Source organism: Rissa tridactyla, chromosome Z (genome assembly GCF_028500815.1).
Source record: "Rissa tridactyla isolate bRisTri1 chromosome Z, bRisTri1.patW.cur.20221130, whole genome shotgun sequence".
Taxonomy (NCBI): domain Eukaryota; kingdom Metazoa; phylum Chordata; class Aves; order Charadriiformes; family Laridae; genus Rissa; species Rissa tridactyla.
This window is the reverse complement of record NC_071497.1, coordinates 82,430,507-82,442,552: the sequence shown is the minus strand read 5'-3', so window position 1 is coordinate 82,442,552 and position 12,046 is coordinate 82,430,507. Positions and strand designations below refer to the sequence as shown.

General features: G+C 42.2%; 1 protein-coding gene and 1 long non-coding RNA gene across 9 annotated transcripts in view; one reads left to right on the top strand and one right to left on the bottom strand.

The window, feature by feature from the left end:
* The window catches only part of SETBP1 (SET binding protein 1), a 270,384-nt gene that overhangs the window by 115,981 nt on the left and 142,357 nt on the right, over positions 1-12,046 (bottom strand). The gene's annotated exons all lie outside the window — the stretch shown is intronic.
* LOC128902842 (uncharacterized) lies at positions 562-10,671 on the top strand. Of its 4 annotated transcripts, none has more exons than XR_008463894.1 (4): positions 562-905; positions 990-1,192; positions 1,304-1,609; positions 1,706-10,671. It is a non-coding gene; the product is annotated as an uncharacterized LOC128902842 (long non-coding RNA). The 4 variants fall into 4 exon arrangements; XR_008463895.1 differs by having other exon boundaries at positions 990-1,210; XR_008463896.1 differs by having other exon boundaries at positions 990-1,609; positions 1,706-2,068; positions 3,525-10,671.

Genomic DNA, 12,046 nt, shown 5'->3' with positions numbered 1-12,046 from the left:
AATAAGTCTATCATCAACATCCATGACTACCATATTTATTCATGCTTATGGACAGATGAGAAATAATCACTAAAGGTACGGTCACCCACCACATCCTGAAGTGTCTGCAGCTGCAATATACTTTATTGCATGAATTCAGAGGGGGACAGGAAAATTTTGATTGTGATAACTCAATCACATTAGGAGAAAAAATATGTAATACATATTAGCTATCTATTTTTATATGATAACATAGAAAGAGATACTTCAAAAAAAAAAATGATGCTTTGAATTCACTAAAGAGATATTTTGCTGATATCTAATACAACTGCCACTTTAGGGGAATATGGCTTTTTTCCCGTCACAGAGAATATCTGGAAACATGAGAAGCTTCAATCAACACCTTCAGTTGCTTGAGAAGCAGTATTAAACAAGGGAAAAGATGACTTGCTTTTCTGATATATTCTACTGTGAGTGTCTACACAGAAGGCCTATGTTCCAGGCAAGGCAATTAATGATTAATGCAAAGCAGACATAGCTTGTTTAAAGAAAGCGGGGAGCCCACGAAACTGAGCACTGCATGATGACTCCATTAAAAAGAAAAAGGCTGAGCACCATCTTGGGGTGAAAAAAAAAGTCCAAAGCCTTTCTCTCCAGTCTTTGAACTTCCATCAAGCAGGTTGCTGAGCCTTTTTCCTCTGTTTTTTCATGGGCTACATGGGAGAAAAGACCTTCACCAGATAGAGACTTGTACTGAAGTCATCTGTCTGTGGTGGTCCGTGTTTCTTCGCATCTTTGAGTGACCTGGATGGGAGATTACTTTGGACCTGACCACTTCATCCACTCCCTGAGGGTCTGGTTGCAGCCAGTCTCACCATTAACATCCTTGACACACTGTGGCTGGACTACGTCACGCACTGGAGGAGGTATCTCCCAACTTGACAGCTGCTTCTACTGCTTGTAAGATCTTAAGAGCTGTAAATGTTTAACTAATATTTACTCTATTTCAGCTTATGGGCTGGATTTTGTCTTTTGTAGCCAGCTGGAAGGGCAGTGTGGCAGTGGAAAGCACAGGAGAAATTTGGGCTGTCTTGGCCAGAATCCTGTCTGGGATCCCCTGAGGAGAAGACGTTGCCATGACAGCTTTGCTGTTCCTTCAACTGGTGCAATAGCTGCTGTTGCTACATTAAGCCAGCTCTGCTGGTCTGTGAAGGTGAGCAGCCTTCTCCGGGTAATTAGAAAAGTACCCGCTTCCCCCCGCGCTTCTGTTACTCATCCCTCCATCTGCCTAAGATACACAAAGATTTTGTTATCCTTTCTGCAGGAGATGACCTGCCACAGCTGTGATGCTGTTCATCTCTCAAGATTGTAACAGGCAGCTCTGGCATGTAATGTGCTGCAGCTTTTGCTGAGGGACTCTGGCTGGCCCAGTAAGGTGCCTAGAAATGAGAATGTGACGCACTTTTATTTTAGATCTGAGCTCCGCAGTGGTATTTATCCTCTCCTAGTTTTTTTGTGTGTATTGTCTAGTGCCTATGGCATCCAAATCTACTACAAAAAAATACCTGACGAAGAGCTGAACTGCTCAGGATTGACCTAGTCGAGATCTACAGTCTGGGATCTTCACCTGGTAAGAAGATCTCAATCTTTTATTTGAAGAACTGAGCAAGGTTGTCCCCTTTGCAAACACAGCCAAAGTGCTAACAGCCCTTCACCTCTTACACAGGGCCTGCTGGCTGGATCACACAGATGAGCCAGAGTTGAAGCTCTTTGTCTCTCAAATCCACATCTCACACCTCACTGGAGAAAGCCCTAAGGCCACCGATGACTCTGAGCCGCAGACATTCACCCGTCTAGCCTGCTGAAACTGTGCCAGATGAAATCAATGGGATCGTAAGCATTTAAACAGGAATTACTACTGCTCAACCAGCTAAAACTGCCCTTTATCAGACACAGCCTCAGTCGCATCTTTGCTTGAGCCATAAACAAAGCACATCAAACGGGATGTTGCATAGACCTGTGTGCAGGTAGCACCCTCCGCTCCTTGTCTTCTCAAGGTCACAGCCATTACAGAAGAAGGAAGGACAAGGTATGGTTTACTGCGTACGGATCTTGCAGTTCTGGAAATGATACAACTACCATACCCCTCTTACAGGGAAGGTCTGAGAAATGAACACATGATTAAGAGTTTTGAGATCTCTATGTTAAAAAGATATGTAGCAATGTTGCTGTGATTTACTTCATGCACGCACAGACTTCGACCCAGACTAATTCCCCAGGGTTAAAATGAAATAGAATTTGAACCTAACAAGGGTAGAAACTCGTAACCAATTCCTAGGCTTCTCAAAGAGAATATCAAATGACGTGAAATCCTTAATTGCTCTGAATGAGACACAGACATATGAAATGGAGTTACTTGTCTCCTATCAAAAAAAAAAAAAAAAAAGAGAAATTAAGTTAATTCTTTACCTTCTTTCTACCACCCCCAGAAAATAAAACTTGTTCAAGCATAAAAATAGACTAAGCTTTACTAAAACCAAGTGCAGATTTTAAGCACCTACTTTAAAAGGACAAGTTGTTTGTGCAACTGATATGATATTATGAAACTTTAGACATTTCTTTCACAACTGACAAGAAACTGAATGCATTAGACAGGCCTGTTTCACATCAGAAGCCACAAAGGCTCCCAAGTCCATATTCCTCAGGATTTTTCTCTGAACTCCATTGTTTGTGGTTAAAAAACCAAAAGGGTCTGACCCATTTTAAAAGAAGGAAATCATATTTCTTAGGCTGCGAATGATACTCACTGCTAGCAGAAAAACAACTGGAGCTTAATCCTCCTGAAGAAAGGAAATGTCCCAGGTCAAAGTCATAACACATAATCCCCCACAGAAAGTAGGGGAAAAAAAAAAATAAAAGCACCACGTCCAGGCTGGTGGTGCAGAACCACATAGTACTGGCAAAATTTACAAATGGCTCTGTCAAACACAGCTGATTTCCATCTAACAATTAAAGCAGTGAGATGTTTTTGGTGGAAGGTTAGCATTACTTTTTTGGCAAAGTAGAACTGTACCTTTATTCTCAAGTACGGCTTCATGGTGGGAAGTGTTGCACACAGTAATGAAAAACAATAATCTATCTTCAAAGTCCTTTTGAAAGGTCTAGCTCATTCCGGTTCCTCAGGGCAAAGCAAGACAAAGCTAAGTGGAATTGTTTCCATTTCACAGATGGGGAAGATGAGGCAACAAAGTAAAGGATTAAATTGGGAGGGGGTTGGTGTGATTCTGGTTTTGGATGTTCAGATTGCAGTCTCGGGCAACCTGTCTTTTTGCGTTTGCATTCAACTTCAGGGTAAACATTTCTGCACTTTTTACCAGTGTAGCTTATGAGATCACTACATCTGCAACTCATTGTGCAGCGTGAATGCACCAATTGGCCTGAGCATCAGGGAAGTAAGCCCACAAGTTTGGATGAATCTCTGGTCTTTTGCCAAGCGTGCAGAGATCTTGTTACTTAGAATAATTACTGAGTTAACCTCTTTGCAGGGAGAAGAGGAAATTACAGGAGCCAGACTTTTTGCCAAGCCTTAGCATGAGATCTCAGAACATCCTGGGTCTCTCTGCTGCTCACATCACTGTGTTTCCTCTACGTTCCAGCAATTCCCAATGCAAGTGGATTTAGTGATAAGGAAGACACATATCTAAGCAGGGAGTTTGCTCTTGCTGCTGAAGGAAATAGAGACAAAGACTCTAGGCATGACTACAGACGATCTAGTACTGAACTTGTGGACTGCTCATTTTCCCTTGAAAACTCAAGTTAATCACTTTCCCTCTTCTTGGCACTCCACAATGAGTTTCTCTCTAAGGCGCTGACCCTGTTACTACTGACTACCAAGCCTAACACTTATTATCAGGGTAAGTCTCATTGGTTAAGGCAGCCTTCTCCTAATGGCTTTCACATACACTTTACAGCCTGGCATAATTCGTCACTGCCTCATCCCAGTGCAAAAGAACAGTGAAAAACTGACATTTTATTTGCACAGTGTATTTTCTGTAGTGCTATTACTTCCAAGATGCAGGGCAATGTCCTTTAGGTCCCCAGTTTGTGTTGGCCAAACTGAGGTTGAGAGGTTACTGAAACAAGTGTCTCTTGATCATAGATCAAAATTAAGTGAGATAGATTTCATCTAGCCTTACCGCCTGTACATTATAGACCATACAATTACCCTGGTTACTCCTTGCATCGACTCCACTAAAGTTTAACTAAATCACATATTCTGCAAAAACCTTCTATCGTGTCTGAAGGCAGTGAATCTCCAGGAACTGACTTGGTTTAATCTGTTAAACATTTGCCCCTTTGTTGTAACTTGTATTTGCCCAGTTTTAACTTCTGGTCATAGGTTTTGTTCTGTTTTTCTCATTGTGGTGGGTACTTTCCATGGGTAATTTCTTTGTATACGGAACACCATGACTTGTGTTTTATTGTATGACACTCTGAGTTGCCTGGCAAGTCAGTCTGTTTCACTGTCTGTCATCATGAAAAAGCAATCTGTCCAGAAGAAGAAATTACAGAAAGGATGTGAAATCATGACAGTCCGGGTAATTTCCTTTCCAACTATAGCTCTGTTGACATTAAGTACAACATTAGCAGCTATGAATTAAGTTTGTCATGTACACTCCATGCAAAGAAGAAAACAAATGGAAAAGTTAAATATTTACTTTCTGACAGCTTATTTTTTTGCAAGTGTATTTTTTAAATCAAGTCGTGAGTTAAAAAATGGGATCCCAAACCATTTTGCCAAGGGAACTGTTGTTTGCATGATCAGGAGATTGTGTTTGCTTAAGCACATCTGTGGAGCCAAAAGAAAATACATTTAAAAAAAAAAAAACCACCTTCTTTTACCCATTCCTCATCCATTATTTTATTAACCACAATTGCAAGGTTAGAAGAATACCTACTCCATTAACCTTCAAGGCATCCGACACAGGACTGCAAAGCTCATTTTGTAGTTGGTTCTGCTAACTTTCAGCAACTACTGATACTGCATGGCACCTTGCAAAGTAGACTGGACTATTTTTTTTTTTAAACGGCAACTTGGTCAAATCATGCTTTCAGATATTAACAAATACCATACCCCAGGGTCAGTTCAAACTTTCCACTACATGCTTGAGGTGACTGAATGATAAACAAATGATCAGTGGGAAATTTTGATACTGGCATATGCAGTCTGGTTAGCTTTTAGAAGGAGGAAGTGAGAAGATGTATGGTTGATTTGCCAAAGTAGCTTAAAAGAAAAGAAAAACATAAAAAAAAAAAAGTACAGTCCTTCCGACTTCACTTTCTTATGCAGATACCTATAATCAGACTTTTACTTGTACAGAGAGGTGCCAAAATAAACAGGACTTGCTCTCAGAGCATCCATTAACTTCAATTAGGGTACTCAGTATGCTAAGGCTCTCTGTAAGAAAGTTTACTTTTAAGTGCCTAAAATGGATTGAAGTGACTGGCTAGGAAACAGTCATCCTGATTTGGACGTTTCTGGCAAGGCAAAAGCATGAGAATAATGGGATGTCTGAAATTGATTCATTTCCTGGCTAGATCAAATTCCGGACTGATTTAATATAAGTGGCCAAAGCATAGAGAAAGGAACTAATGTGGTACTGTTCACTGCGGGTAGCATAAGAAATAATGTAATTAAACTGAGGTGAAGGAAATATAGATGAGACATTGAAAAAAAACAAGTAAATAGTAAGAATAGTTATATGTCAATGCAGGTCACCTGAAGGACTCACCATCTTTGGACGTGCATAGGAGCAAATTAGATGAATGTGTGTTGAATAGTTTGAGGTAGAGTTAGTCTTGCTTTAAGGAGGATGGATGCAGCAACATCTTGAGCTTAGTCTGTTAAGACATCTGTCATACACAGCTCTAGAGAGAAAGTATCCTCTAAAGGTGACAAGCACCATTACCAGGCTGATGCTTTACTCCCCAGTTGGTCATACCTTTGGTACTAACTACTATGACCCTATATTGTTAGTCAGTGAGGATGTGATTTGTTGCACCTACTTTAGAAGACTCTAGGCCTACCCATACTAAGAGAGGGGAGGAGAGGAAAGGAGAGGAGAGGAGAGGTCATCTTTTCCCTCAACTTTGTGAGAACCTCTCACAAAGGTTGCAATTATATGGCATCTTTCATGTCAAGATCTCAAAACACTTTTCAACCATTAATTAAAACCAGGAATTGAGGGGGATGTCATTAATCTACTCATTTGTAAAATGTGAAGGGAACTAACAAGTGAAGGTATCTTGCCTGCAGGCTGTATGGCAGAGCAGGAGTAAAGATGGAGGTGCAACCTTGGAGCCAAGTTTTGTCTGAAGTCAGGAGCTTTCCTCCTCCAGGACCACTGAAAACAGGGTGTTGGTAATACAGGGAAAATTGATTCACAGCAATTTGATGCAAAATGGCAAAAAATTCCATAGCCTCATGGTCTTCGAACACCATATGGATTTGTTTCTCCACTAGACCATGCTGCTTGTGCCCACTGTCAGCACTGAAACACTCAAAGGAAAACAAAAAAATAAAGAAAAGAGCTCTGGATAGAGCAACATTTCTATCACATATGTGGGCAAACACTCACAGAGCACTGAGGTGGTCACGGCGTTGTGCTACAAACTGCAGGACACATTGGCTATTCTAGACACTAGGTGTCTAGGGCAGGATGACCTCTTAATTAATGGCTAAATAATGACCACTTGCAATTAAGCTGTCAGAAGACAGAGGAAAGAATAATGGCAAGAACAATTCCCTGTTTACAGTAGTACTCCTTCCCATTTCGTATGTCCTGGGCTCTGTTCTTAAACACCTTTCTTGGCCACAGCTTCTTCCCTTCCTATTTTGCTTGCATAAAAGAAAGAGAAACACAATTTCAGTCCCTAGAAGACTTCCTCAGGAAATTAGGAGCATCTCTTTCTGCATGCAGGTTGAGGGGCAGAAAGGGAAGAAAAGTCAGCCTGAAATTTTAACAATTGGTGTGGAAATACCCATGTATGAACTCCGGACCCTTGGTTTTTCAGCTGTAGCAAAGTTTCCCTGCTGGGAAACCCTTGGGCCTGTCCATCTGCCGTACAGTATGGTGAATACTACTACAATGGCACTTTAACAATAACTGCGCTCTTTTGAACCTCCCCATTCAAGTCATTCCATTGATTACTCAGAAGAATGCAGACTCTTGTGTTATTTGATCGGCACATATACTCTGAGCATTTAATCCCCTCAAATATTTTTCAATAACTTCCTTTAATTACAAGGAAAACACGTCGAGTGATGCATGCATTGAAGCGCTTCCCCTCATGTCTCTCTTTTTTTTTTTCCTGTTTAATGAAGAATTTGAATCACTTTTCAGCTTCTTAATCCTATAATCCTGGAAGGAATTTGCTCTCTTCCAAACCCTGGGGGTGGTTGGCTTATGGTTACTACAGTACACCCTGGAGATCTTTCAACAGGGTCTTTCCAGAGGAGTCCCAAATACCTGCATTCCTCAGCTGTGTGGCCAGTGTGTAACCCAGCCTCACTGAAAACACCTTGTTTAAGTGATTCAAAGACTGACTTCTCTGTGGGAGGTGCAGGGATAACACAACACAAGGCTGTGTTATCACAAGGCTACACAAGTAGCCACAAGGTTCAGAGAAGCAAGCTTTGCTAGGAGGAATGGGTGCACGGCACCAAGAAGGACAGTTTTACCAACACAATTATTACATTCAATGAATTCATTCTTCTGGAGCAAAGAAAAAGGTAGGGAAAGGTCCACCTTGCTAATGCTGCATCCTTGCACCCTACTGCCTGACACTCCCCATGGAGACTGAAGAATGATCATAAATTCATAGAATCATCTAGGTTGGAAGGGACCTTTAAGATCATCGAGTCCAACCCTTAACCTAACACTGACAAAACCACCACTAAACCATGTCCCACAGCACCCGACTACCTGTCTTTTAAATACCTTCAGGGATTTAAATACCTTCAGGTGATTCTACCACTTCCCTGGGCAGCCTGTTCCAATGCTTGATAACCCTTTCAGCGAAGAAAATTTTCCTAATATCTAATCTAAACCTCCATCCATGCAATGTAGGGCTATTTCCTCTTCTCCTATCACTTGTTCCTTGGGAGAAGAGACCGACCCCCCCTGGCTACCCCCTCCTTTCAGGGAGCTGCAGAGAGCGAGAAGGTCTCCCCTCAGCCTCCTTTTCTCCAGGCTGATCACCCCCAGCTCCCTCAGCCGCTGCTCACGAGACTTGTGCTCCAGACCACCCTCCAGCTTTGTTGCCCTTTTCTAAACACAGTCCAGAATCTCAGTGTCTTTCTTATAGTGAGGGGTCCTAACCTGAACACAGCATTCAAGATGCAGTGTCACCATGGAGAGGTCTCTACCACTGTGCTGGTTGGAAAGGTTGCCCTGAACCTGTTGTCTGTATGGTCTTTACCTCAAAGGGACCTGGGTGGATTCGCAGCATTTGACGCTCTCCCTTGTGAGCATGGTGCGCTCACTCCCCAACAGCTTCAGACTTCTCTAGTTTTGTTCAAAGAAAAACTTTTATTGTTGCAATAAGACAGCTCTTTTTGCAATGAAACCAAAGTTCACAATTTTCCTCCTCCCAGTTTTCCTGTAGTATCAAGGTACTCCAATGATAGATGAAGAACAAATTTTCCACCTTGTCTTTCCAGGCCGTTGTTTCTCAAGGGGTGGCCTGTGGATCTTTAGGGATCCATAAAATGTTAAAAAAGTGGTGCATGGAACAACCGCAAATGAGTAAAACCACAGTAACAACCCAAACCCTTCCCTCGTAATTCCATACGTGCCAGCAAGTAGACAGGGGAAAACTAAGCTGTAAATACACTGTCAAAGTTTTGCAGCATTTTTAGCTGGCTGTAAATCAAACACCTTGAGGTTCCCTTGACCAGGCCAGGTCTTGGCTTACTCTGCAAATGACTAAGTGTTCTTTCATTACAAGCAGCAGAGAAATGCCTCTGCAAAGGCATCTGCTATTCACTCTTATCCCATTCTAGGTCATGCTCCTCAGCTTGCTTCCTTGTTTATTATGCTCGTTAGTTCAAGTAACCATTGTTTTGTTAGTGGTCAGTTATCTAATCCCATTACACATAACCGTTGTCATTACAGAGTATCATAGAATGGTCAGAATGGAAGGCACCTTAAAGAACATCTAATTTCAACCCCCTGGCCACGGTCAAGGACCGGACCAGGTTGTTCACATTTTGTGCTAAAGTAAAAGCACTGAGAAACAACTAATAAACCTGAACAACCTAAGCGTGTCTCCATGTCGTGCTGAGATAAGATGCTATCACAGGGCTCAGTGGAAATAAGGCTGGAAAAAGAGGAGCCCACAGGACACATTGATGTTAATGTGGACACAGCAATGATAGAGTGCACACAGTAAGGACATGTGGGGCATGAGGGTGTTGCTTGCACGTCATCTGCCTTCGGTTGAGGGAAGTGGAACTTTAGGGCCAGTATTTCAGTGCTGGATCAGCCTGAAAGCCTGGCTTGTTTTCAAAGGTTTGCACATTTTAGTGTAACTCTGTTGATCAGTTTTACGATCTGACAATTGACAAACTTGCTAACACGTTAATCACAGCTCAGCTGGCAGAAGATGATGAAAAATTATGTCACACTCTGATGTATGGCTGCTGCCTTCCATTGCAGTGATAGACTCCAGTACCTATTTCATACCTGAATAGCCCATCTCATGTTGATCTTTTTACATGGGTGATGACTTTGTTGCTTGCCTGGATGAAGCACTGTATAATAAGCAGCAGAGTAAATTGGGGGTCTATCACTGATGCAAAATAATTGTCTTATATTTTCCAAAAATCCTTAATCTATTTCACCATAAACTTGCATTAAGCGAACACGATTTTGCTGTCATTAGAAGAGAGCTGACATAAAACTTACTGAAGGAATGCACCTCTAGGAATATTTTGCAGCATTATATGGCAGGTTGCGTATATACGACAGTAGTGGATGGGATACATGCTGATGTCCTTTCTAGGAGAAAAGTCTCATTAGAGCAGACAGGACTGACAGTTTCTCTCCAGACTTTGCATGTACACAGTGCCACCCTCACCTTGAGCTTGGGAAGTAGCTGGGCAAATTTAATGAACGAAGCCCATTAAAATCCCCAGGTTTGCAGAAGGGTGAACCAAGTCACACGGAAGTTGTCACTTGCTGCAGGTCACACGTCAATTCAGGACTGGAGCTAGTGGCAGAATGTAGGAAACGAGCTGAAGGAACAATAAATTTTTTGGGGAAAAAATCTACATAAAATGGCTCAGGAAGTGTGTTTTCTAATATTCGGCATTAAAAAAAAAGTCCATTTCTTTTTATAGTCTCATTTACATTTACTCTTTTCCATCCTTCCTCCCCTCTCCATCTTTCTCTACATAAAGTATGCCTTTCATAAAGAAAATTTAAAACATTTCCTTGGAAAACAGCAGCACTTCATGTTTTTTCCAGAGTTCCTATCTCCATTTTTTGAAACAAAATCATTGGGCGAATTTAGTCCTAATGCATGAACCATTTATTAGGGCAATACTACATTTATTTATTTTTTTCCTTATAAATTTTCTCGTAAAAATACAAAAAACTGAATAGTAATCACCAGTCCTCACCAGGAAACCACATACCCATGCCTTTCTTCTGTGCTCACTGCCCTTGTCCTTGTAATAGTTGTATTATCAGAAGTGACCCCAATGCTTACGTGGCACTTCAAAGCCCCGTAAGGACTACTATCCCCTCTTAAAAAGTAGAAGAAAGTGAAAGTCTCTGCACAGAGGAATTGGTGAGCCAATTGGTGGGACAAAAAAAACACTCTGGAAAGGGAGCCCTGGTGAGATGGCTCACCTCCAGCAGCACAGACCAAGGGCTTTTCTCTAGCAAAAGGGTTTTTTTTCCTCAAAGACCTGCACCCAGCAAAGACAACCTGTGAAGGCAGCACCACAATGGCCGTAATCCTGCCGGGACGAACCAGAGCTTTCAGCTTGTGGATTTGTTTTCTCTGGAGGGTGTTTGAAGAGAAGACCTGGAAGGGGGCACAGATGTTTCCCCCTGGCATGGCTGTATTTGCAGCCAGTACCGTGCATGGTAGAGCAGGGGTGAAAAGGAGGGGGATGACGCCGCCACATCTCTGCTCCCTGCACTGCACAGATGGGCAGAATTAATAAAAAGAAAGTAGTCCCACTACCGAAATTGTCCTTCTCCGTGCTTGCCATAGTTTTCATTGTTGAAATACTCCCTGTTTATAAGATCCCAGGTGTGCTTAATAATAATAATAAAATCCTAACCATTCTCATAAACACAGGTGGTGGTTTTTTTTTTTTTTTTCATTTAAGACAAAGCTCAGGGACCCACCTGCCGGCAGCAATCCCTCCTCTCAGCACTGGCCTCCTCTCTCCATGGTCAGCAGGGCCACTAAGAGCAAAGGAGAACGAGCAAAGCCCGAGGGCGCTGGCAGGGCACAGCAGTCAGTGTGTCACTGTGATAATCTGCTTAAAGGAGGAGGCCAGGGCATAATTAAATATCCTGGCCTGAAGTCCTAATAGAGCAGCTGGAAGAGCTGATGCTGTCCCCATAATAAACCGTAGCTCATTTATTACTGCTTTGCATATGTATCTAGAAATGAGTTCAGCCCCAAGCCCCGACTTGCTCCATTCTCCGCCATTGACACTGACCTCCTGTTCTCAGATTATCGTTATGAATATGACACCTAATTTTATCTACATCTGATAAGCCACAAAACTAAGCAAGCAGATTTTATCAAACATTTTCCTGTGGCAGCCACAAAACCCTGCGTGGCAAAGTCATCTTACAAAACCATCGCAAATTGGCAAAAAGAAGAGCTGGCCTTTCAGAATGCACTTTTCTCCGATTTTGTTTTTACAGTATCAAGGAGGATGCTTTGAGTTTCCAAGCATCCTTTAGCAATTCAGTGGGATGAGGAGCAACCAGCTGGAAGTCACACCGCAGCTGGCCGCTGGGCTCCTCAAAAGAGAGGA